This window comes from Talpa occidentalis, unplaced genomic scaffold (genome assembly GCF_014898055.3).
Source record: "Talpa occidentalis isolate TD23 unplaced genomic scaffold, MPIMG_talOcc4v2.1 talOcc4.13, whole genome shotgun sequence".
Taxonomy (NCBI): Eukaryota; Metazoa; Chordata; class Mammalia; order Eulipotyphla; family Talpidae; genus Talpa; species Talpa occidentalis.
The window spans coordinates 19774003-19797428 of NW_023601322.1; the positions used below are offsets into that span (position 1 = coordinate 19774003).

Below are 23426 nucleotides of genomic sequence, written 5' to 3' on the forward strand. Positions count from 1 at the left end.
GACAACAACGGTCGTGTCTGGTGGGAACTGAGTAGCTGGGTATGAAAATTATTTTCCACTGGATTTTTGGGAGTGTTTTTTTACTTCTGTGTAATGTGTTTATATTACCTATCAGAGCAATAAAAAATAATACACACTCATTGTCTTACTGAGAAGCCCCAGTTAGTGGTGGGTGCCAAAGGGGTGGCCTTTGGTGGTCCTAGGGACCACCTTATTTAATTCCAATTCAACCATGTGCAAGTTTAGAAATAATTTGTGGTGAATCTAGCCCCATGGCTACATTAGTTTGAACTTGAGTGACCCTCAACTGAGTCATAAAAATGAAAAGGGATTTTGTGACAGTTATTTAGGTAAACAAGTAGTATCACCTTGAGCTGTGAGTATTTTGCTCCAATTCCAGTATTCCCGGGTGAGCCATTTGGACACCTGGGTGGGGTCCCCATTCTGCCACGAGAGTGGAAGAATTGCAGTGTGACCTTGGGCAAGACACTCAGTTGCTTTGGCCTCCTGGAGGAGTACCAAGCTCACAATTCATTATCTAATTCATTCTGTCTGAGCCAGGGTGTGTGTGGAAAAGCCACTGCAGAGCAATAAAAACTGGAGGTTGGGCTTGGGAAATCAGAGAGCATATCAAGGAAACCACAGCTGAGTTGGGCTAAGCCTCGAGAGAATGACCATATCCTGTTTTCTGTCAGAGTCTGGGCAGGCTCTTCACCAGGTTCCAGTGAATCACCACATCTTTGTCCTGTGCTGCAGGCACCGCTCACGACACAGATGGCGCCAGGAACCCAGCAAGCCTCTATGGGCAGTAAATTTCATCTCCTTGTTAATCCCAGTCAGCATATGCTTAATTAGGCAGGGGGATGTTGGACTTCTACCATACGAATTACTGAAAATCAGTGCAGTGGATGGCTCGTTTTCATCCTTAAACCTCCCTCCCCAAATGAAGATGAAAGATACATGTGGTAAGGTGTGACTAAATTAAGGAGACTGATTTTGTTAACCTCTGGATTATTGTGTATTTACAATAATATTGCATTGATATCATTATAGGACTACACTAATATGATATTAATATAGTAAGTATGTCACAGAAACTAATTTTAACTAAAACATTACCCTCAATTCTGTATTTGTTTATATACAAACATATCTTTAAAAATATTTATCACATTTTTTAATTTCAAAGTGATATTATGGGAAAAATGTGGAAAACACAGAAATAATACCAAGAAAATCTCATGAAAGCAAGAAAAAAAGCAGCATGTTAACTGGATGGCAAATTACTCAACTTATACTTTGCTGTGTTAACAAGCTGTAGTTTCATTATGCTTTAAAAATGCTCTGATATTTCAGATGGTGTGAAATATCATGTGACACCCCCATACGTCTAGGAGCCCCAAGACATGCCAATGAATAGGATTCCTGTGTCCTCTGGTTAATCATGAACTGTCAATTTACAAATTCAGACTTCTCAGAGACCATTTCCCAGTAAGTCTTGGCATTGGAGTGATCTTAACCTGGAACTGCTGAAGGGCGCCTGCCCCACCTTCCCTACTTGCACCCATTGTCAGGGTCTCTGAGTCCAGCAATTTAGATCCATTTGCTTCTGCCAGCCCCCTGACCTTGTTAGCTCCACTGCCTTCCCTACCAGGATGTTTGGCTCCATGTGGATCCTTTGCTTGTCGCATCAGGCCATGGAGCACCAGGAGCAGTTTGCCTCACTGCCCATCTCCTGCCCATCCTACCCCAGTCTCTGAGCTCAGAGTCTGAACAGACAGGGTTTCTCCTCCATGACACTGCTAGTCCCAGTGCCATTGGGTTTCCCGAAACTTATTTGGATGTTTATGTGCCTGCCTGGCATATGCGGGGAAGAGAAATATAAATTTTTCTTCTTCCCACCTGAAGAAGAAAGGCCTGCCTTTGGACTCTCTGTCGTCTGTCTTCTATCCTTCTTGTTCCTAAATCAGCCAACCCCAGAGTTTAGCCATCAGAGGCAAAACTGTATACTCTGAGCCCTTCTGGATTAGTCTCTAATCTGGCTGAAATTTTAGACATCCTAAAATTTCTCTTTTGACAAAGAGTTTTTCCATGCTCTAAAACCGTATTTTAGATATCAAAAACAAATAGTTAACTCTTCCCTTTTTCTTAAGCCCCAAATCTATCTGCGCCTCCTGCCCCCAACTCTTTTCCTCCCCCTTAACTCATCACAGATGGATTTCGTAAGCTGATTAAAGTACATGCATAGAATCATTAAGATAAGGAAAAAAAAAAAAATATATATATATATACTTAAAAATATTACTCCAATCACGAAATTTTTAATGTGCATTTTTCCTGGCAATAAGTAAGAGTAAACATCATTTAAAACATGTCTCATGTTCATATAAAATTATACTTTCTTAATACTTTTGAATAGTTCCGTATCTACCACAGCTATCAACTCTTCACCTTAATGAATGCATAATTTTTCTATAAAATGTTTTTATGAAATATTTTTGTAGACAGATATAACATGCTTACATTCCTTTTCCTTTCATAATTTTATGCTTAAAAATATATCTTGAGACCATTTAAATTATTCACCTTTCATATTTTTTAATCATTAATATTTTTGTGATTTTTTCCCTTTTATGTATTGGGAATTTATTTTAGGATCTAGTGTTAGGTGAAGCTCTAACTTGACTACATCTAAGTTGCTAATTTGATGAATATTCTGGAAACATAAATATTTACATCACTGTTTTTGTTTTTGGAGCAGATGCACTAGTTTAGGCTTTTCATCACGTAATTTTTTTCTGAATGCAAGCACACACAAGGTCTTTTATCCAACTGAGTGGTTCTTCTTCTGAGGGATCTCTTTAGAAGAATACACAGGTGTTCTAAGGATGCTTCTATTGCTGAAAAACTTTTTGTTGATTTTGTTTGGAAACTGTTTTTGGAAGCAGCTTTTAAGCCACACAGAAAACCAGTCTTATAACTCAATAATACTTTCTTTTGGGCTCAAAATTGCATACTACAGCTTGACTGTCTGTCTACCTTATGTGCCAGATAATGTGGTTTCAAGTGACTTTCCTGTTTCCAAAGAGAAAACACAAATTTGAGGGACAATAAAGATGGGGATAAAGGAAGCACCCCAGTTCTGCTATTCATGTTTGTTTTAAAATATGACTTCACAGTTGCATTTCATCAGGTGAGTGTATGCCTGTATACAAATAAGTTTCAATTCTCCCGCTCTGCGTATTTGGCTGTAACTATCAAGTCCAATCCTGCAAAAGAAGCGTACGAAAAACTCAGAGAATGTGGGAGGAAGATGGCCTTATACAGGTGCTGACCTATTAAAAAATAAACACATAAATAAAATACTGGCTCTGCACAAACTCAGTGGTTGTCTCCCTGCCACCACTGGAAAGAGACTCACTGAATCCTGACCCTCTAGAAGTCGGGGCAATGAGTGTAATCGGGTGAGCCCGGCTGGTTGGTGATAAAGCCCATGGTTCCATTTAATTTTTTCTTGGGCCCTACATATTTCTAACAACATTGACCAAAGGAAAGAAATATCAAAATTGACATCCCTCTGGATTTTATACATTTTCCAATTTTCTAATTGTTACAGCTACTGCCAACAAAACACGCTGAAAGAATGCCCCATGAGGAGAGGTCTCAGAACACACCATGGGATAGGGCTGCAAATTTCAGTGATTACAAACAATTAAAGTGGGCAGCCAACATGTAATTTTCTTTTTAGACATGGACATAGAATGAGAAACTACTTACTGGGTTGGAATAGATAGAAACAGAGCTGTTTCCCTTTGTGTAAAAATCACATTTGATCAAGTTGAGATTACAGCTAATGTGCTCTTCCCCCATTTGCTTTTAAAATTGAGGGATGTGGAAATTAGTGAAATTAAATTCACAGCTGCATTAGTTGCAAGTAACAAAGATTTCTATTTGATCTTGCATGAGTGAAAAAGAGGACTGTTTTGGCTTTGGGAAAAAAGAAAGAGTTGAACATCCAAACAATGGAAGAAGCCAGGATGCAGCAGAGCCTCCATGACAATTGGAATCATGGCCCCAAATATAACTACAACCAGCTCTCTCTGTTCTGCATTTGGCTTCTTTCCACACATTGAATTCATTGTAGTCGCTGCAGACAAGCCTTTTCCATATGTCAGAGGGGCTGCCTGTCTCAGCTCTTGAGTGTTATTATCTCTGCTACTGGAGAGACACAGCTTGTCATTGTTCGTGGCCTAAAGTTCAAAAATCCTGCTGCAAGGAGTCACTGTACAAAGCCAGGTCACCATTTACACCTTAAATCATGTAGATCTCATCAATTTCCTTTTACACACACAGTGTTTTGAGGGAGGGACACCTTTTCTCAATGCCACAAAGGTGCCATAAGGACTGGTAGTTGCCCTGAGTGGGGTTCTGATTGGTTTGAGTGAGATGCCCACCCTGGGCCAATCAACTATGGCCATGGATTGAGGTTATCCAAGAATATGGCAGCCCCTATGGGACCCTTATAAGCAGAAGAGGCACAGAAAGGGAAAAGGGAGGTACAGTTCCCTAAAGAAAGGCATGTGCTGGGCCGGTAATAATTGTCCACTATACCTTTATAGCAGTTTTATGAGCCTATTATACATTTCCTCTTTCCTTTGAAAAAAAATTCTTGCTTCTATTCTCCTTCTTAATGAAGTTTAAACTCTGATAGGGCCATGATTGAGGCCAGTATGTTACCACAACCAGAATAAATACTGTTTGCTAAAAGAATATATCAATTCATTTATTAGATGGTTAATTAAAAAGTCACCTTTGTTGAATTGGTTGAATTCTTTTCTTTGATTTCTATATTGTTCATACAAGATTCTTTGATCTATGTTGCTTCTCTTGGATAAAGACTTAGTTTAAAGGACTTGAGCAGGCACTGGAATTCCAGTTCTAGCTCTACCACTAATTAGACAGCTAAGGGAGGGATACTTCAACTCTATTGCCATCTACTCTTCAGAAAAATGGGGGAAAATTATATGTGTCCCCAACTATCTTGGGAAGATGTTTTGAAACCTGAAGAGCAAAGTTAATGTATGTGAAGGTGTTGGTATATAGGAATGCAATAATAAACTTCAGGCATTACTTGTTAACATGACTCCCCTCATCAGAAAATGACAAGCTGTCAATTGGCTCTTGTTAGAAAATGGGAGAATTACTAACTATGACAAATAGTTATTTACTGAATCCTTCAGGTAATAGAAGTAACCACTTACTGAACATTTTTGATATACCAACATTATACTTAATGCATAATTCTGATTATTTCTCCAAACAACCCTATTTGGTAAACACTGTTATTATCTCAGTTTAACAAAGTAGGAAAATTATGGAGCTGAGATTGAAAACCATGTGTGTCTGATTCCAAAGCATGTGTTTGTCTGGCGCAGAGATAAAGCAATCCCTGGTAAGTTGTTGTTGGGCCATAGCTATCATTTTCCCACTTTAAAGATGGGTTCTATGTCACTGTCTTTGTAATTTTTACAACTATCATAACAGGCCTTCTACATGAGCCGGATAATGTTACATGCTTTATAGACATTAATTGACAGGTTAACTCTCAAAGCAAAACCCAGAGATATATGTCTTGATGTCATCTTTGTCTTGTAGAAGAACCTGCAGTTTAGCAAGATCAAAGTGATTTGCCCAAAGTAATTCAGTCAAGCCAGGTACTGGATGTCTTGGGTTCCCGCCCTACTAAGACCCTGCCCACAATGGATACTCTGGGAACCTGCCCAGAATTCAGAATTAGTGAGGCCTGGGCTTGAGTCTTGAGGATGCTCCCATGCCATAAGGCATAAACCTGTGAGGTTTTGTTCTAGGCTTTTCCCCAAGTTCCTGTTAACCAACCTCCCAGCAGCAGATTTTTTCCAAACAATCTATTGGATTATATTTCTTATTCAAAACTTCTATATCCTTTCTAATGTTCTGTCTGCTTGATCTAACAGTTTCTAAAAGGAACAGGTTAATGTTTCACATCACAATTGTACATTTGTCAGTTTTTCCTTTTTTTTAAAAAAAGATTTATTTATTTATGCATACAAGAGCTGGGTACAGGCCAGAGGTGTGGGGGGTGAGAGAATCCACCAGAGACGGAGTGGGGAGCACAACAGGCAGACACACTGAGGACACTGCTGAGGGGACCAGCAGGTGAGACAGGAGAGGTCTGCTGCGCCATGTGGGTTGCTCCCTGGCTGGCTGGGGATCAAACTTGTGCTGCAGAGGCTGCAAATTTCTTCATAGTGCAGTGCTTAACCCCTTGTGCCACCAGGGAGGCCCCAGTTTCTCCTTTTGTAAATGCATCAGTCTTCGTATATTTATTTTTTTTAGAAAAAGATTTATTTATACAAGAACCAGGGTATAGGCCAGATGTGCGGGAGGGTGAGAGGATTCACCAGAGAGTGGGGAACAGAATAGGCAGACTGACGAAATACACTGCTGAGGGGAGCAGCAGGCGAGACAGGAGAGGTCTGCTGCGCCACATGGGACTCTCACTGGCTGGCCGGGATGGAACCAGCACTGCAGAGGCTGCAGACAGCTTCACAGTGCAGCGCTCAACCGCCTGCACCACCAGGGGATGCCCAGTCTTTGTATATTTAAAGGCTGTGTGCTAAGTCTGTGATTATTATATAATCTTATTAGATTGTTACTTTTACTATTATGTATGGGTTTTATGCTTAAATTTTATTTTGTTTGATATCATTCTGCTATCCCCACTATCTTTTGGACAGTATTTGTGTGGTATGTAGTTTTCCATCCTTCTAAAGGAATCTCTTTAGAACTCTACACAATTAGTCTAAGGATGCTTCTATTGCTGAAAAGTTTTTTGTTGATTTTGTTTGGAAATTGTTTTTGGAAGCAGATGATAAGCCACACAGAAAACCAGTCTGTTAATAATACTTTCTTTTGGGCTCAATAATTCTGAATTCAAGGGCAGGTTCCCAGGCAGGGTATTAGTAAGTGGGGAGCCTAAGATATCGGTTCCTGGCTTGACTGGATTACTTTGGGCAAATCACTCTGATCTTGCTAAACTGCAGGTTCTTCTACAAGACAAAGATGACATCAAGACATATATCTCTGGGTTTTGCCTTGAGGGTTAACTTGTCGTTAATGTTTCTAACGGATGTAACATTACCTGGCTCATGTAGAAGGCCTGTTATGTTGTAAAAATTACAAAGACAGTGACATAGAACCCACCTTTAAAGTGGAAAAATGATAGCTATGGTCCAACAATCCCAAATTCAAGCATCCCACTCTCCAACCATTACTTCTGGTACCCTGACCCCAACATTTTTGTACCTCAGAGTCCTCCAATCCATTGATTCTATAACATTTTACTGTCTAGCAACCCTCTTTTCCCCAACCCACCATCATATCCTTAATTTTCTCCTTTCCTGACATTAAAACTATGGTTCATTATTGCTCTACTTTGTTTCCTTCAAAAGTTGACTCTGAGGGATTTGAATGCTAATGGTTTATTTGGGAGGTGACAACAGAAAGTATTGGTAGGAGTGTAAGAAAGTCAGACAGGGAAGGAAGAAAGTAAACAAAGGCACTTATTGAGCAGGTATGCAAAAGACTCTTTGGTCATTCCCCCTTTGGGGTAAAAAACCTGGGGTACCCCATCTATTTTTTTTAATTTATTTGTTTATTTATTTATACAAGCACTGGGTACAGTCAGAAGTGTAGGAGGATGAGAGAATTCACCAGAGCTGGAGGGGAGAGCAGAGCAAGCAGACTGACGAAGTACACTGCTGAGGGTAGCAGCAGGCGGCAGGAGAGATCTGCACGCCATGTGGGACCCTCACCCGGGTGGGGATCGAACCGGCGCTGCAGAGGCTGCGGGCAGCTTCGCAACCCAGCGTTCAACTGTTGCACCACCGGGGAGGACCAAGTACCTCATCTATTATTGACTGATGGTCACTCCTGGGGACATGAACTCCCCAGCTCTTTTAGCCTGCTTAGAACACAGGCCAAGAGGAAGTCCTCAGGTGAGAGTTCACACCAAGCAGGGACTTCACATAAAAAGACAACAACATCTACTGTTAAGGGAGCTTTGGCTGTGTGTGTGTGTGGGGGGGGGCAACATTGACTATTACAGTCACTCTTGGATACATACTTGCCCATATCTCTGTCTACTACACTTCTAGAGAAATCCCATTCCTGGTGATACCTTAAAATGACTAAAATGAATGTGGCTGGAGAAAAGCACAGACATATTGACTAGTGTCACATTAAAATATCCACCAACATCAATCAAACAAATTCTTAGTTAATTCCCCTCTTATCCTCCAGAACATCTATTTCAAACTTACTTTTAAAAAAAAAAAAGTTTTACTGACTTGTCACTAGTTTACATAACTACATAATTCTGGCAGTACAACTTCACACCTCCACGTGTACATGCCTCCCTCACCCTCCACCAACTCTCCAATGCTACAACCCTGTCACCCTCTCTCCCCTATTCCCACATCTCCCACCCCCTTCCTCTCTGGTAACCAGTATATTTTTCACAGAGTCTAAGAATTATTCTTGTTGTTTTGCCAGTTTGTTATCTTTAGTTATTTATATTCTGCAAATGAGTGAGACCATCTGGTAACTGTCTTTTGCTTTCTGATTTTTTTTCTGCTTAGCATAATCACCTCAAGATTTAGCCATTTGTTCTAAAAGGACAAATTTATCAAGGACTGTTTCATCATTTTTAATAGCTGAGTAGTATTCCATTGAGTATATATTCCACAATTTCTTTTTCTTATTAGTGGTAAATGCCTAAGAGTGTTATTGCTGGATCCTATGATATTTCCATATTTATCTTTTTGAGGAACCTCCATTCTATCTCCCCTTGAGGCTGCATCAAATTACATTCCCAATGGATGAGTGTTCCTCATGGATGAGTGTTCCTTTTTCTTCATATCCTTACACTCTATTTGCTGTTTCCTGTCTTTTTGAGATGGACAATTCTCACAGGGGTAAGGTGATATTTCATTGTGATTCTAATTTGCATTTCCCTTATAATAAGTGATGTCGAGCATTTTTTCATAGGCATGTGGGCCATCTGATGTCTTCTTTGAGAAGAATCTATATAGGACTTTGGCTCATTTTTTGAATGGGTTGTTTGTTGAGTATCATGAATTTTTTACGTTTTAGAAATTAAACTTGTCAGATGTAAAATGTGCAAACATCTTCTCCTAGTCTGTAGGATGCCTTTTTGTGGTGGTTTTTGTTTTTGTGATGGTTTTGCTCCAGGTACAAAAGCTTTTTAGTTTGACATAGCCCCATTTATTTATTTTTGCTTTTATTTCCCATGTTGTTGGAGTTGAGTCCTTAAGACATTCTGTTGCTGGTGTCCAATAGTGTATCCCTTATGTTTTCTCTTATGTACTTATGGTTTCAAGTTTTTAATTCATTTTGAATTAATTTTTGTATATGGAATTAAGTAAGGAATTAATGTGGTTAAGCCTCCCAACACCATTTGTTAAAGAGGCTTTCTTTTCTCTGTTGTATGGTTCTCGCTCCTTTGTCAAAGATTAACTGTCCTTATTTAGTGGGTTTATTTCTGGGCTCTCTATTCTATTCCATTGGTCTGTGTTTCATTTTTGTTCCAATGCCACACTGTTTTGACTACTGTTGCTATGTAATATAGTTTGAAGGGAGTGTGATACCTCCATTTTTCTTCTTTTCTCTCAAGATTTCTCTGGCTATTTGAGATCTTTTGTGTTTCCATAAAAATGTTGTAGTTGTTCTATTTCCTTGGTGAATGTTGTTGCAATTTTGATGTTGTATTGAATCTATAAACTGCTTTAGGTAATATGGTCAATTTAACATTGTTTATTCTTCCAATGAAGATGGGATATCTTGGGCCTCCCTGGTGGCACAGGTGGTTGAGCACCACGCTGGGAAGCTGTCCGCAGCCCCTGCAGTGCTGGTTTGATTCTGGCCGGCCGGCGAGGGTCCCACGTGGCACGGCAGACCTCTCCTGTCTTGCCTGCTGCTCCCCTCAGCAGTGTATTTCATCAGTCTGCCTATTCTGCTCCCTGCTCTGTCTCTGGTGAATCTTCTCACCCTCCCGCACATCTGGCCTGTACCCTGGTTCTTGTATAAATAAATAAATAAATCTTAAAAAAATTTTCTTTTCAAAAAAAAAAAAAGATGGGATATCTTTTCATTTCATTCTCAACTCTTGTCAAACATACAAAATTCACTTTCTCCTCACATTTGCTTCTTACTTCACTAAGAAAGCTGACATCAGAAGACAAGAGCTTCCACATGCTTCCCATCACTCCATCTAAATACCTACTAATAGTGCCCCATACCCTTTGCCTTCTTTTCAGTTATTATAGGCCAGTAATTCTTAACCTTTTTTTTTTATAACTACCCCCTTATGAGGGGTTGTTTTTCCCTAATTGTGCCTCATAAAAATTTAGTACCATGATATACTGTATACATGTTCATATGCTGTATATAGATTTGTGATAATAGAGAGTAAGAACCAACTTCTACTGCCATCAGGAATGTACATGACAGGTCAGCTACCCACAGTAAGTACTGTGTGCTGGGTCCCATCCCCCTCGCTAGCTTATGGTCATTATTACCAGTTATCTACTCTCTCCTGTACCATCAGTTTCCCCTTTCCACTAGGTAACTACCTTCAGCCTACAAAAAATGTAATATGTTTCATCTTATTAAAATCCTCCTTTAAGTCCATATCTCCATTCACTGATCTGTCCCACTTTTCTATACCTCTTCACAAAAAACTCAAAAGACATGCCTATCTTTGCTTTTCCATTCTTTCTTTAACCCATTCTAATCAGACTTTCAACCCCCAGTCTTTCCTAAACCTGCCATTGTCATGATATCATTCTCTATGTTGCCATATCCAAAGGTCACTTCTCAATCTTATCTTTCTGACTTAGCAGCATTAGGCACAATAGATCATTCCCTTTTTCTTGAAACAATCACCCCATTCTCTTGGTTTTCCCCCAACCACCTTATCTTCTTGGCTGGATTCTCTTCATATTTCCCACTTCTAAATGATGGTGTGTTCTTCCAGGTATGTTCTATAGCCCTTTCCTGCCTATAACCACTCTCTCTTTACATGAATTCAACTAGTCCTGTACTTTAAACATTCTTTGTCACCTCCCCCGGCAAGAGATGGGAATCCACATTCCCTCCTTGAATCTGGGCTCTGTGACTATGTGACAAGTAAAACACAGTGGTAGAGACACTGCCAATTTCCAGGCCCAAGCCTTAAGACGATGGTAGCTTCCAGTGGACACTCTCCTTGGGAGCCCTGAGTTGCCATGTTGGCTGCCTGAGGCTTCTGGGCTATGAGGATATTGTGCTTCATGAAGAGATAATGTATAGGTGTGCTGGCCAACAGCCAGCATCACCTAGCAGTTATGTGAGTGTCCAAGCCACCTTCACTGCCTCTTTTCTTAACATACAGAATTCATGGCTGTTTTATGCCCCCTCTGTTTTGAGGTGGCTGGTTACACAGCAGTGGTAACTGGAATAGTCCATCATTGCATACAACTCAATGACTTTGGCCCTAGCCCACTTCTTTATATTCACGTGACCTAATCCCAAACTGGCCAATACAACTCTCCTTCTTCCAACACACAATCTCACAACTGAATGTGCTGGAAATGTTTACCTTACTCAAAAGGCTTAATCCCTAAAATGGCCTTTTTTCCATTTCCCCTACTCTCTGTTGCCCACTGTGCTTTTCCTTGCTCGGCCTTAAGTGGCCTGCCTGGCCTGGAGGCCCCTGCTTCAGGGTCGCTGCACTCACTCTTCCCACTGCTTGAGAGCCTCCTTCCCCAGATCTCTGGCTGGCTTGTTCACCTCCCATAAGTATTAGCTCCAGTGTGACCTTCTCAATATGGATGTTTCTAACCAGTCTACTACAAATGGCAAACAGGTCACCCATGCTCCAGCATGCCCTATTTTCCTTCCTTGCATTATTTTTCTCATCAAACTTAACACCATCTGGTGACATTTACTATCCATTTTCTTTATTTTCTATTTCCCTCACCTGGAAAGCAATTTATATTCTGCAAGCTCTGAGAAGATAGAGATTTTTCTTTTCTGCTATTTGCTGTTTTCCACATGTAGAGTAAGGTCTGACATGGAGGACCTGCTTAATAATAGACATTTGGAAGGACTGACTCTTCTTCTAGGGATGTGTGTCTCCATTCCCGGCAAAGCCCCGATGAAACAATGCAGTAGAAATTCTTCTGCATCAATAAGCTTGTCAGTCCCATAGTCTTCAATAACTCCTTGATGGAGAGACTTCTACCTCTACTCCCCCTGAAATGCAGCCTTCTGGCTGCCTGGTCTCACTGCCCTTTTGGAACATCCAGACAAGATGGGTTCTGTATCCCAGTGAAAGCACTGCAGTCCCAGCTGCAACTCTAGTCCTCTCCCCACCACTATGCATGCACATTCCCTGAGTCCCCCTGCATCTCAGGAGGCAGCCCCATCTTGGGGACCTAAGCAGGCTTAGGGGGTGGGATGCCAAGTCTTTGCAGCAGCACGCTTACCCCTATATTCCCCCACAGGCTGGGAAGCAGAACCAAAGCCCTCCTGAGAGACATACTAGGTTTTCCTGGTGGCTGCTAGTGTCCAAGTTCTAGGTCTTCTCATCACTTTCCCTAGAGCCAAAGAGCTGATGTGAGAGGGCCTAGACCATTCCTGCCTAATTGAATTAGGAGGTTGCTCACAAGTCTGAGCTTGGTGTATTTCCTGATTTTTACCTCATTTAGAAATATCTTGTAGGGCCTCCCCTGGTGGCGCAGGCAGTTGAGCACCGTGCCGTGAAGCTGTCCACAGTCTCTGCAGCAGCAGTTCGATCCCAGCCGGCAAGGGTCCCACATGGCAGGGCAGACCTCTCCTGTCTTGCCCGCTGCTCCCCTCAGCAGTGTATTTCATCAGTCTGCCTGTTCTGTTCCCCACTCTGTCTCTGGTGAATCCTCTCATCCTCCCACGCATCTGGCCTGTACCTTGGTTTTTGTATAAATAAATAAATCAATCTTCAAAAAAAAAAAAACACTTAAAAAAAAATCTTGTAAACTTGGGTAGGTTATTTTACCTCTATTGGGACTTCTGTGGTTCTTAAGGAAAATGCCTTTTTTCTGGTGTCATTTCAAGATGAACTGGGATAAAGTCTGCCTTAAGCACTCTGCACAGTGACAGGACTAGCAATAAAGGTTCACTACCTCCTCGACCTCCTCTGGAGCCCCTCTCATATTCCCAGTTGAACTGGAGTTCATTGAGAGAAGGAACCATACCTGCTACTCCTCCATATTCTTCATAGTCCCCAGGGTAGTACTTTCCTATATTTTTAATAAATGCTTCTCTATTATACTTCCAGTGTTCCACCCTGAATTGGACCAGAGGGTACAATGATTTCCAAAGCAAAAATATTTAAGAGACACTTAGTTGAAGGCCCGCTGGTATTGGTTAGAACTCCTCAAAAAGTTAACTGTACTAATTACAGTTGTGCTAGTGAGAGAGACTACTCTCAAATTACTTGTGGTGCTTGGTTTTCTACATAAGTAATTGATTAAATATATACGCTATTTAAGATAACTCGGACTTTTTTCTTTACATCTTGAGATATTACTTCATGACTGGTTATGGAGAAGCAAGCATTATGAAACATTTTATAACCTCAAACATCAGAATAAACTCCTGTACATGCTGGGGTGGGCATATTTATTAAATAATAAAATAATTTTAAATATCATTGTTATTATAAGTTGATACTGAACTTGAAATTTTTGATTAAAAGAGAAATATATTTGCTTCTAAAAGAAGATTGAAAAGCAGCAATTCAGGGCCTCTCTGGTGGCACAGGGGTTAAAGACACAGCACTATCAAGCTATTGCCAGCCACTGCAGCACGAGTTTGTTCCCTAGCCAGCCAGGGAGCAACTCACATGATGCAGCAGACCTCTCCTGACTCGCTTGCTGCTCCCCTCAGCAGTATATTTCAGTCAGTCTGTTCTGCTCCCTATACTCTCTGTTAACTCCTCTTACCCCCTACACCTCTGGTCTACATCCCAGTTCTTGTATGCATAAATAAATAAATCTTTTTTTTTAAAGTAGCAATTCATGAATTCTTTCCAATATTGAACATTTTTCAACAAGTTGCCATTTATTTTTTAGAGCATCAAATATCCAGTGCATCTTTAATTTGCTGAATTATGAACACTTCCTCTTCAAGCCATAGTAATTTCCCTCACTTGGTATTCAAAGTCCTGAACTGTGTGGCTCATGTAAACCTGTTTGGTTGCTAATGCTCTTAATGCTCCTCTTCTCTCTCTCATCTTTCCACCCTTCCGGCCAGACATGCTTCTCTCACATCTGAGCTTTTGCGTAGGGTTTTTCTTTGCTTTGACTCTTTGACTGGCTTACTCTCAGCAGTATCATCTTACTTACTGCTGCCTCTTCTTCTGGGATGTCTGCTCTGATCACCAAGAGCAGGTGAGCTGGCTCCTGACAGCTGTTTCCTCTAACAGAATAGGCCTATGTCCTGCTCCTTCTCTTCCCAGCATAGTGTACAGTCCTTTCTTTAGACTAGATTCTCCAGGAACATATATAGCTTTGTTGAATGAATGGAAAACTTGGCTCTTTGGCATCTTTGAACAGAAGTTAGTGTCACTGGAGGGATACCTGTCTTGTGGGCTCAGTAAAATATTTTATCTATTGGCAACCAATTGTAATTGCAAGGCTGTATGTTTGCTAGCATCAATATTCACTAATATTCTCTTGCAAAAAACCTTGTAGAATCTTGCAACTTGATAGGCAGCACACCAAAAGACAGAATATCAGAAGTGGGAAAGAAATTTTAGAATAAAGCTATGATCTAGAAAGTAGTAGAGTTATGATTGGCTAGGGATGGGAGGAATGGGAAGTGAATGCTAGCAGTATGGGGTTTGAGTGTGATGAAAATGTCCTAAAATTAGATTGTATTGATGGTTGCACAGCTCTGGGAATATATCAAAAGCCATTAAATTGTATAGTTTAAATGGGTGAATTGTATGGTATGTGAATTATACCTTAATATGACTTTTTATAAAATAGTAGAGAACATATGTTGCAAAGTTATACCTCAGTGGACTGTCAAAAAATAATTTTTTAAATAATCTTTACTTTTAATAGATCTACTTGGTGTTTTCTGGTAAGTGAAAAGCCATCTATCTAAAATGCGGACCTTTGAAACCCAGTGTGCACAGGTCAGGAAGCACAATTCACTGCTGACCAGCCTATGATGAGAAATCACAATTACCACATAATAAAGTTGCCAGCAAAGCTGACACTTTGGGAACTGTACAGCAAAGGGAACTGTAAATGAGGAAGGAAACAACAAAATTATGGTATAAAACATAAACACTTACCTGGAAACTGACAGCATATAGAATGTGCGGTGGTTTTTGCATAGACTTCTCTCCGAATCATTCTCAGATTTGGGAACTCCTCATTTCAGGCATCAGTGTGGTTGATGTCTTTGGAAGGAGTGCTGATCTAGGGTTTAAGATGTCCGCTTGACCTGGTTTCCAGAAGCAACAGTGCTGGTAATGCCAGCGGTGGATGGTACCAGTGTCCAGTGCCACTGAATTGAAAGTGGAAGTTGAGGTATTGTGTCTTGAATGGTGGTAGCAGCAGTTGCCCCCCTGAAGGACCAGGGCCAGGTAAAAGAGTTAGTGGGCAGTATCAGACAGAGCAAGAAAGGTAGACACTGTATGATTAATCCCTGGTCCTAAATGGCTATAATACTTTGGAGGCACCTGAGTCTCCATTTCCTTAGCTACAAAATGAGCATTGATCAGGTTCCATGACTGTATGAATACAAGGAAGAGCTGATATGAAAACTCGATGTAGCCATATGTGTATAAATAACTATATAACCCATATAGTCTTTAGGACCCAGTAGTAATTGGCTCTCTCCCACCACTAATTACATCCTGGCCATTCATCAGCTAACACATTTGTCAGACTCCTTCAGCAAAATGTCTTTTTCATAACTGAGGACTGTTTACAGTAAGGACAAACAATTGGGGCTCATTAATTCAATCATTAGGGCCCTGATTATGCATCTATTGTCTGCTCTAGTCAGTTATGTTAAATAATCTCTTTAGTCTTCATCAGAGCAATTATGCTAATATGCTTGAAATTTTTCAAGAGTATTATACCTTCATATACTTATCTTGCCTACCAGTGGTCTGACTCAGTCAATATTGTCAGACACAATTATAATCAAGGAATAAGGTCCTATTGTTGCCATATGACTACTAAATTATCCTTCCTCATAATAGAACCTTAAATAATTTTCACATTGTTCTTTCAGAATTTAGACAGTGGCCTCTTTTAGTTTTTTTCCCCAAATATGTACATCTCAGTTAGTGTTTGAATGTCTTCATGGGAGTACTCATTTCATGGGAATTGTACCATGATTTTCCAAGGAATATTTGAATAGTCATTGGATTAGTGTTTCAATGATCAATTGATCCAATGATGATTTATGCCTTTAAATGTAAGACAGGAAATATAATTCCATCAGATTCCTTGAGAATGATGAAAAATGTAGCTTGTTTTTGCCAAATATTTTTCTCTCAACCAGAAATTCTTTCTTTTTTCAAATATTAAAATACCCAATCTGTATGTTTTGTTTTCTTGATTTTGATCAGACTGAGAATTTCCCATTATTAACCAATACTTATATGATAGGCACATAACCAATACCTGGTTTGATAAATTTATCAAATTTAACCTTGATAAATACTGAATTCTTTTTTCTGCATGTGTTTTATTCTTATCTCCAGCATTTCCTTGCAGATGTTAAATATTTCTCATTTTTAATAAAAACAAGCATGTGAATAAGGAAGGTATATGTATGTAGAGGCAGTTGCACACATCTTCAGCATGTCTGTTGAAAATATGAATTTTCATTGCATTGAGATAAAAATACAGCTGGTGTCGGATTTTTTCATCACGGCTTACAGCAAAAGTAATGTCACACATTTCTTCTTTAAAATTTTTAGTTAATCTTATTGAATGAGTGTCCTTTCAATTGCAAATAATTGGATCTTTTCTTAATATGTAGTTATGTTCACAGAGACTTAATTCCATCAGGATGAGTTCCTACAGAACTTGGATGTTTACAAAATGCTCAATAGTTGCATTAAGGGGGAGAATGGGGCAAGAATGTATTAACTGGAATAATGGGGCAAAGTTATGTAAAATGCCTGCAGGCCTATGACTCTCAAATATAACATTGCTAGGCTGTACAAGTAAGGAAATACCGTATTTCACATTTCTTTAATTACTGAGTATTTTCGTAAGGGTGTGCGAATACAACTGAGAACAAGATGTTGTCCTTGTCCTTTATGAATTTACAATCTCAATGGGGAGACAAAATAGACATGAGGTTAAAATGCTGCTCAAGACTAAACTAACAGATCAAGACATGAATCAAAGCTGAGTCATGGTATGTTATCAATGTGACCATGAGAGAAAATTCATAGGTGAGTTCAAATCCTTTGGTCTGAAGTAACCAGTAGGGGCTTTACGAATTTACAGGAAAGGAGATGGGCTATGCGTTGAGTTGAAAAATCAACAGATGGATGTAATTTTCTAAAAATTCCAACTACAGAAGAATCAATGATGAAATTTAAATTTTCCATTCATGATTCCAGGTTTAGAAGCAACTGCCACTACCATTTTTCTTATGTGTCTATCCAGTATATTTAACTACCTTCAAGTTGATTCTTAACTGATTTTGCAGCATCATGTGTAAAGAAGGGTTAAACTTGATGTCTATCCACAGGAAAATAAGCCTCACACAGTATAATTTATATAATAGGGACTGACTGATAAGTTTGTGGTGTTTCAGTGGATTTCCAAGTTGATTGTTGCCAAGGCAATCCCTGATCTACCTGCCTTCAGATTCTGTCTGACCCACTTTGGTTTAGATGCATTCCTAGCTGAGGGGGCAGTAGGCAAACTCCTGTCTCTAAGTTCTTTGGGGACCTGCATTGGCAACCAGATTGCGTCTCCTTGTCTTCTCTCAATCCTACAGATCCTGGAAGGTTTCCTAAATGGAAGAGTTAAGGACCAAAAAATCTGATAATTTGGACAGATGGCCTAACCTAGACTTAGGCACATTACACACTGAATTAACATACCTCCAAAGTCCCTAACTCCCATCCAGGGCCCAGACTCCTCTGAAACCCCAGCCAGTGCTGCTTTTGTTTCTGTTCCTATTCACCCTGATGGACATCCAAATACATAATCTGGTCACAAAGGAGAAAATATCTGTGTGATTCAACGCAGCTTCTTAAAGGTCATTTCATATTAAAATGGTTGATGTGTGTTGTGTTAGCAGGAAGGACCCAAAACCAGAAATAGCCTTCCCTACTTCTAGCCTTTGCCCTAGACCATCTTCCCTGGTGGCTCTGGGAAGTGAAACCAAAGGCTGAGGAGGTGGAACAGCTCCACCAATTGGCTTCCTGGCCTCCTTCATCAGCTCTTTTTAAAAAGGGGTGAGTAGAGCTGCAGCTAAGCTGACAAAGGAAGAGACCACTGGGACCCACACGTCTGAAGGAACAATTCCTGTTGAATAGGTTCATCTCAGCATAAACGCAAGCAGGCAACAGAAGGGAAGAAACATTAATGATTATTGATTTTCTTTAAAGCTCTGTGCTATTCACTTTCACATTTATTATTTCATGTTTTTTTATTTGTGCATAGAACACTTTATTATTTTAATCATCACACAACTATATTTAAGTAGCTATCACTGCAGATGACTTCAACTTGCCAAAGATCCCAGATTTGGAACAAAGCTGGATTGAAAATTACCATTTGCCTGACTCCAGGGTTCACGCTCTTCATCACCACCCTCTTCAGGGAAGCCTTCAATTCTGAGTACACTTTAAGGACTTTCATTGTTTGAAATGGTCATTTGGTACTTCCTGCTTATTGATTAATATTGCCAATGACACTTTACCCCTTCCTTATTTTGAGTCCCCCTTAACCAATGAAAAAGTACATGAGATGAGCTCTGGCCAGAGAGCCAAGTGTGCTCTATTCTTGTCTCTCTTACCACCTGTGTGAGACCTGTTTCTTTTCAATCTTAGCTCTAAGACGTTTCCTGCTTAACAGAGAAGGTCCTTAATAAACACTTGATGTGATTAGTTGGTTCAATACTTCAGCAGAAGCTTTCCCAATGGAAAAAGCAGCGTTACAGGCGCAGGTATCCCCACCTGCGATGGGCAACCAGCAGCTTAGGGTCTTGTAGCACAGAAGTAAGAAGTTGGGGGCTGTGGGCATCACCTGAACAGGGGAGAAATGAAGGGGAAGAGAGGAAAACAGCAATTAAGAAACATGCTAGGCGCTTAGCTTTCAGACCTCACAAGCACCACTCAGAGCATGCACTACTAGCATCATCTTTACCAAAGGCAGGAACGAGTCAGGCTAAAATCCCTGGTATCCCCTTCAGTCCTACAGCCCAAAAAGATGCCCGTTCTGCGCTTATTTACATCGGGGACCCCGCCCCCGAGTGCACCCCCAGGGCCCCGCCCACTCGCGCGCTCAGTCGCATATGGGCGCGCCCGGAGTGGCTCGGGCACCCGGGCTCCTGCAGAACCTTCCCTCGGCCCCGACTCGCCCGTCCTCCCGGCGGGCCCCGGGCCTCCCCAGGGCCCGAGCAGGTGTCCACTCCCAGCGGGGCCACAGAGGGTGGGCCCGGCGGCGGCCGCGGCCAGGCCCCACCCAATGGCGCGGGCGAGAGGCGCGGGAGGAGGCCCGGGCTGGGGGCGTCGGGGTCGTTTCCCCGGCGCGGCGGCTCGCGCGCCTCCCCGCGCCCAGCACCTCTCGAGGGAGGGCGCCGGGGCCGACGTCAAGCAAAGCGGCGGGCATCCCACCCCGCCCGGCCGTCGGCCGCCGGCCGCGCCTCGCCTCACGCTCTACGGGGGAGGCGGGACCAATCAGCGAGCGACGTCTCCCTTCCGATTCCAGGCCCCCGACGCGCGGCTCACACCCCGAGCACCCCGCGCGCTGATTGGGCGCGCGCGCCGCCGGTCCGGCGGGAGGGCGGGGCGGGCCGGGGGAGAAGAGGTGGGGAGGCCGCGGCGCGCGACTCTCCCGGCCCGCTCGCACCCGGCCCTCGCGGGCGCTCGGCCTCCCGCCGGCCCTCCTCCGCCTCCCGCTCTCCGTGCGCGCCGAGGGCTGCGCGCGGCCGGCGTGCCTCGCGCCCTAACGGGCGGCCGGGGGCGCCAATCAGCGGGCGGCGGGGTGCCAGCCCCGGGGCTCCGCCGGCGAATCGGCGGGGCCCGCGGCCCGGGGTGGGAGGCGGGGCTACGCGCGGCCGCGGCGGCGGAGGAGCAGCTCCCGGCCAGCAGCAGCGAGCGCCGAGCGAGCCGCCCGGAGGTGGGTGCGCCGCGCCGCTGCGGCCGGCGGCGGAGGGCGCAGGGCGGAAGCGGAGGTGGGCCGGCGGGGGCGGCTCGGCCCGCGGGGCCGCGGCGGGGAGGCGGGCGCGCGCGGGCGGAGGAGGGGCGGCGGCGGCGGGACGCGCGTCCCCACCCCCTCCTGCCGCGGGCGGCGGCCGGGCCCGCGCCCCCTCCCCGCGCCGGGGCCGCGGGCCGGGCGCCGCTCGGGGGGCGGGGCGGGGCGGGCGGCCGCGGGCGTGTTTTCAGTTCCGCCTCCCGTCGCCCATTCCCCTCTCCCTCCCGGCCCCTCATCCCGTTCGGAAGAGGAAGGAACAAAAGGTCCCGGACCCCCGGCTCCGGCGGGGCGGGACCCGCAGCCTCGGCGCAGGTAAAGCCGCGGCGCCCCGCGGGCCTGGGGTCAGGGGTGCGAGGGGGGCGCGGGGCGGCGCGCTCGCGGCGGCGCCCGGCCCGGGGCTGGGGGCTGGGGTGTGGCGAGGTCGGGGTGCTGGGGCGCGGGGCCGGGGCGGGGGCGGGGAGGGGTCGGCCCCGGTGGCGCGTCCCGGGCGAAGGGCCGGCCGGGCCCTCCCTCGGCCGCGCGCGCTGGGCGGTCGCGCTGCTGGTTTCCGAAGCTGGAGACGGGGCTCTGCCTGCGGGAGTTGTTGGGGAGCCGTGCTGGGGGCGGGAGGTACTTGGCGGCCACTCTTCTGGGGGGCGGGGGGCTGTAACCTTTGTTAGCCGGAGTCTCGCCTCGCGAGCCGCCGGCTGTGCTCGAACACGCGCAGGCCCTCGCGCGTGGACCGCCCGCCCTGCTCACTTGGGAAAGTTGCTCCGGGAGTGGAGCCCGGCGGTTGTCACACGCCTCTGGAAGGCTCGCTGATTGACTGCACGGATTTTCAACTTGGTTTTCAAATCTGCAACTTTAATTATTTTGTTCGGGGTCGGGGCGGGGGGATCCTGTTCTTGGGGGGTGTACTTTTTCTTTGGCTTAACCCTTACGGTCGTGGTTTCCTTTTGATCCTAAACAAAAGAAAAACAATACCTGGGTTGCTTTTGTTATTCCTTCCTCTTGACCATTTAGAAGCTAAATGTTACCGGTTTGTCGTTAACTAACCTTTATTAAAAATAGACTATCTCCAGGTAAATTCGAAGTCGTGTTTTCCGTGGCAGGCATGTCTTGTTTATTACAGTTTGGAGTATCCTGGATTTTGGTGTTTTGAACTTATAAAACGACACGTGTAAAGTAATTGTTAATAAATAATAAGTGATGATAAACGCGCACTTGGAGTCATTCCATCTTTTCAAAAATGGTCCCTGAAGCTAGAGTTAATTTCCAGAATTCTGAATGATTTCATAATCTAAGTTCCTTATCATTTTTTTTCTATTCTGATTTCATGTGAGTTGAACCTGTGCTATTGATTGTAAGGATGTTTTCTTTGACCCTAATCAGATAATAAATTTGTTATTCTACTTTTGTTCCCTTGTTTTCCTTATATAGATATGTGAAAGTGGAACAAATGGAAGAAATAATGTAAAATAGATTTCATAAATGTATCACAGTTTGAGGATTTTTTTCCATTTGCCAAGAAAACCCATACAGGATGTTTAAATAATTTCTCCACTAGAAGGTCATTTAGTAAACACTAAATTCAGAAAGAACACTGATATTATTTTTTTTTTGAATTTGCTTAGTTTTTACCATGCAGTTAGTTGTGGTAGTAAATAAAAGTTCAAGTCTTTGGGCATTTCCAAAGTGAGTGTCCACTTAGACACTGAATGTTAACATTGAGTTTAAAGAAGTTCTTTGGCCAGTTTTAATGCGTTGTGATGGGAAACATCCATTTCTGGGCTTACTTTAGTAAGACTTTACTCTTAGAAAGAGCCTGTTATTTATGCATGGTAGCTGTCCTTTTTACTGATTTCACATTGTAGGTGTTCAGTAAGAGTTTGGTATTTTAAAGGTTGTAACCTATCTGCAGCTCATCGCAAGTGATAATATCTCTACACAATATGTAAAGTTCATGAAATAATAGTCTTATAGGAAACTGCAGGGTAATTTCCTGTGGGGGGTGGGGTAGGTGGGAGGGTGGCTAGTGGGGCTTGGCATGTATTTTAACTCTTATGTAGGATTTTGGTGATAATTTTGTATATTTCGGCAGAAATTCACTTTAATGGTAACAAAGCTTGTTTCTACTTTAAGATGGCAAAAGGTCCCCTTCTCGCTTTTACTTAATTGTAAATTTTAAAATCGTGTTACTTAATGTTGAAGGAAAATAATGAAAAAACTCAAATTAGCTGCATAACCTGATTAAGACCTTTTGTACTTTTACATTTTTGCAATTATTTTGGCTTTTGGCTTTTGGGTCTGAACACTTTCTTATTCTTGTTTGGTTTCAGCCCTGTTGACTTTGTACTTTGAGGATTCCAAAAGCCTTGCTTCATAGCATCTTTTTTATACAGGTGTTTTTATAATGCATGTAAAAGCCATATTTAGTGCAATCTGGCAGATGGAGGTTTATTCATATTCTTAGGACAAGAGTCATTTTTAGAGGATGGAGAGGGGCATGTCTTTAAGGATTCTTTGAAAAAAGAGACAATTTAGAGCTCTTAGTTTTTGTGGGAGGAAAGGTGTTTCCCACTAATTATTGTAAGGATATGTCAAAAGATGAGAAATATGAAGAGTTCAGAACCAGTTCAGGAGAGAGTATGCATTTATTCAACACATAACTTGTACCTATGGAACAGTAGCAATTTTTTTCATTTATTTGTCAAATAACATTTGCTTTGTGTCAGGCCCTAGACTAGGCAATGAAATGCCTAACAGGGGAGAGGCACATCCCTGTTCCTTAATAGGATTAGAAAAGTGTTTAGAATAAGAGAGTCATGTTAGTGTAGAAATTGAAGTTTTATGTAATAACATTACTGAGCCAATTCCTGAAGTTATGCTTGCATT

General features: G+C 42.8%; 1 protein-coding gene and 1 long non-coding RNA gene across 6 annotated transcripts in view; one reads left to right on the top strand and one right to left on the bottom strand.

Moving 5' to 3' along the window:
* Positions 1-19589, bottom strand: part of LOC119243062 (uncharacterized) — a 32491-nt gene extending 12902 nt beyond the window's left edge. Inside the window, exons 1-2 of the long non-coding RNA XR_005124627.2 lie at positions 19313-19589; positions 15446-15721 (exon numbers count right to left, since the gene is read on the bottom strand). This is a non-coding gene — a long non-coding RNA (uncharacterized LOC119243062). The remainder of the gene's footprint in view (positions 1-15445; positions 15722-19312) is intronic.
* Positions 19590-20420: 831 nt separating this feature from the next.
* SMAD2 (SMAD family member 2) overlaps positions 20421-23426 on the top strand; it is a 63092-nt gene continuing 60086 nt past the window's right edge. For 2 of the 5 annotated variants that reach the window (XM_037508549.2, XM_037508551.1), the window contains exon 1: positions 20421-20477. The gene's annotated coding sequence lies outside the window, so the exon portion shown is untranslated. Of the gene's footprint in view, positions 20478-20673; positions 20865-23426 lie in introns of those variants that run through there. The other 3 variants (XM_037508550.2, XM_037508548.2, XM_037508552.2) reach the window with 2 other exon arrangements.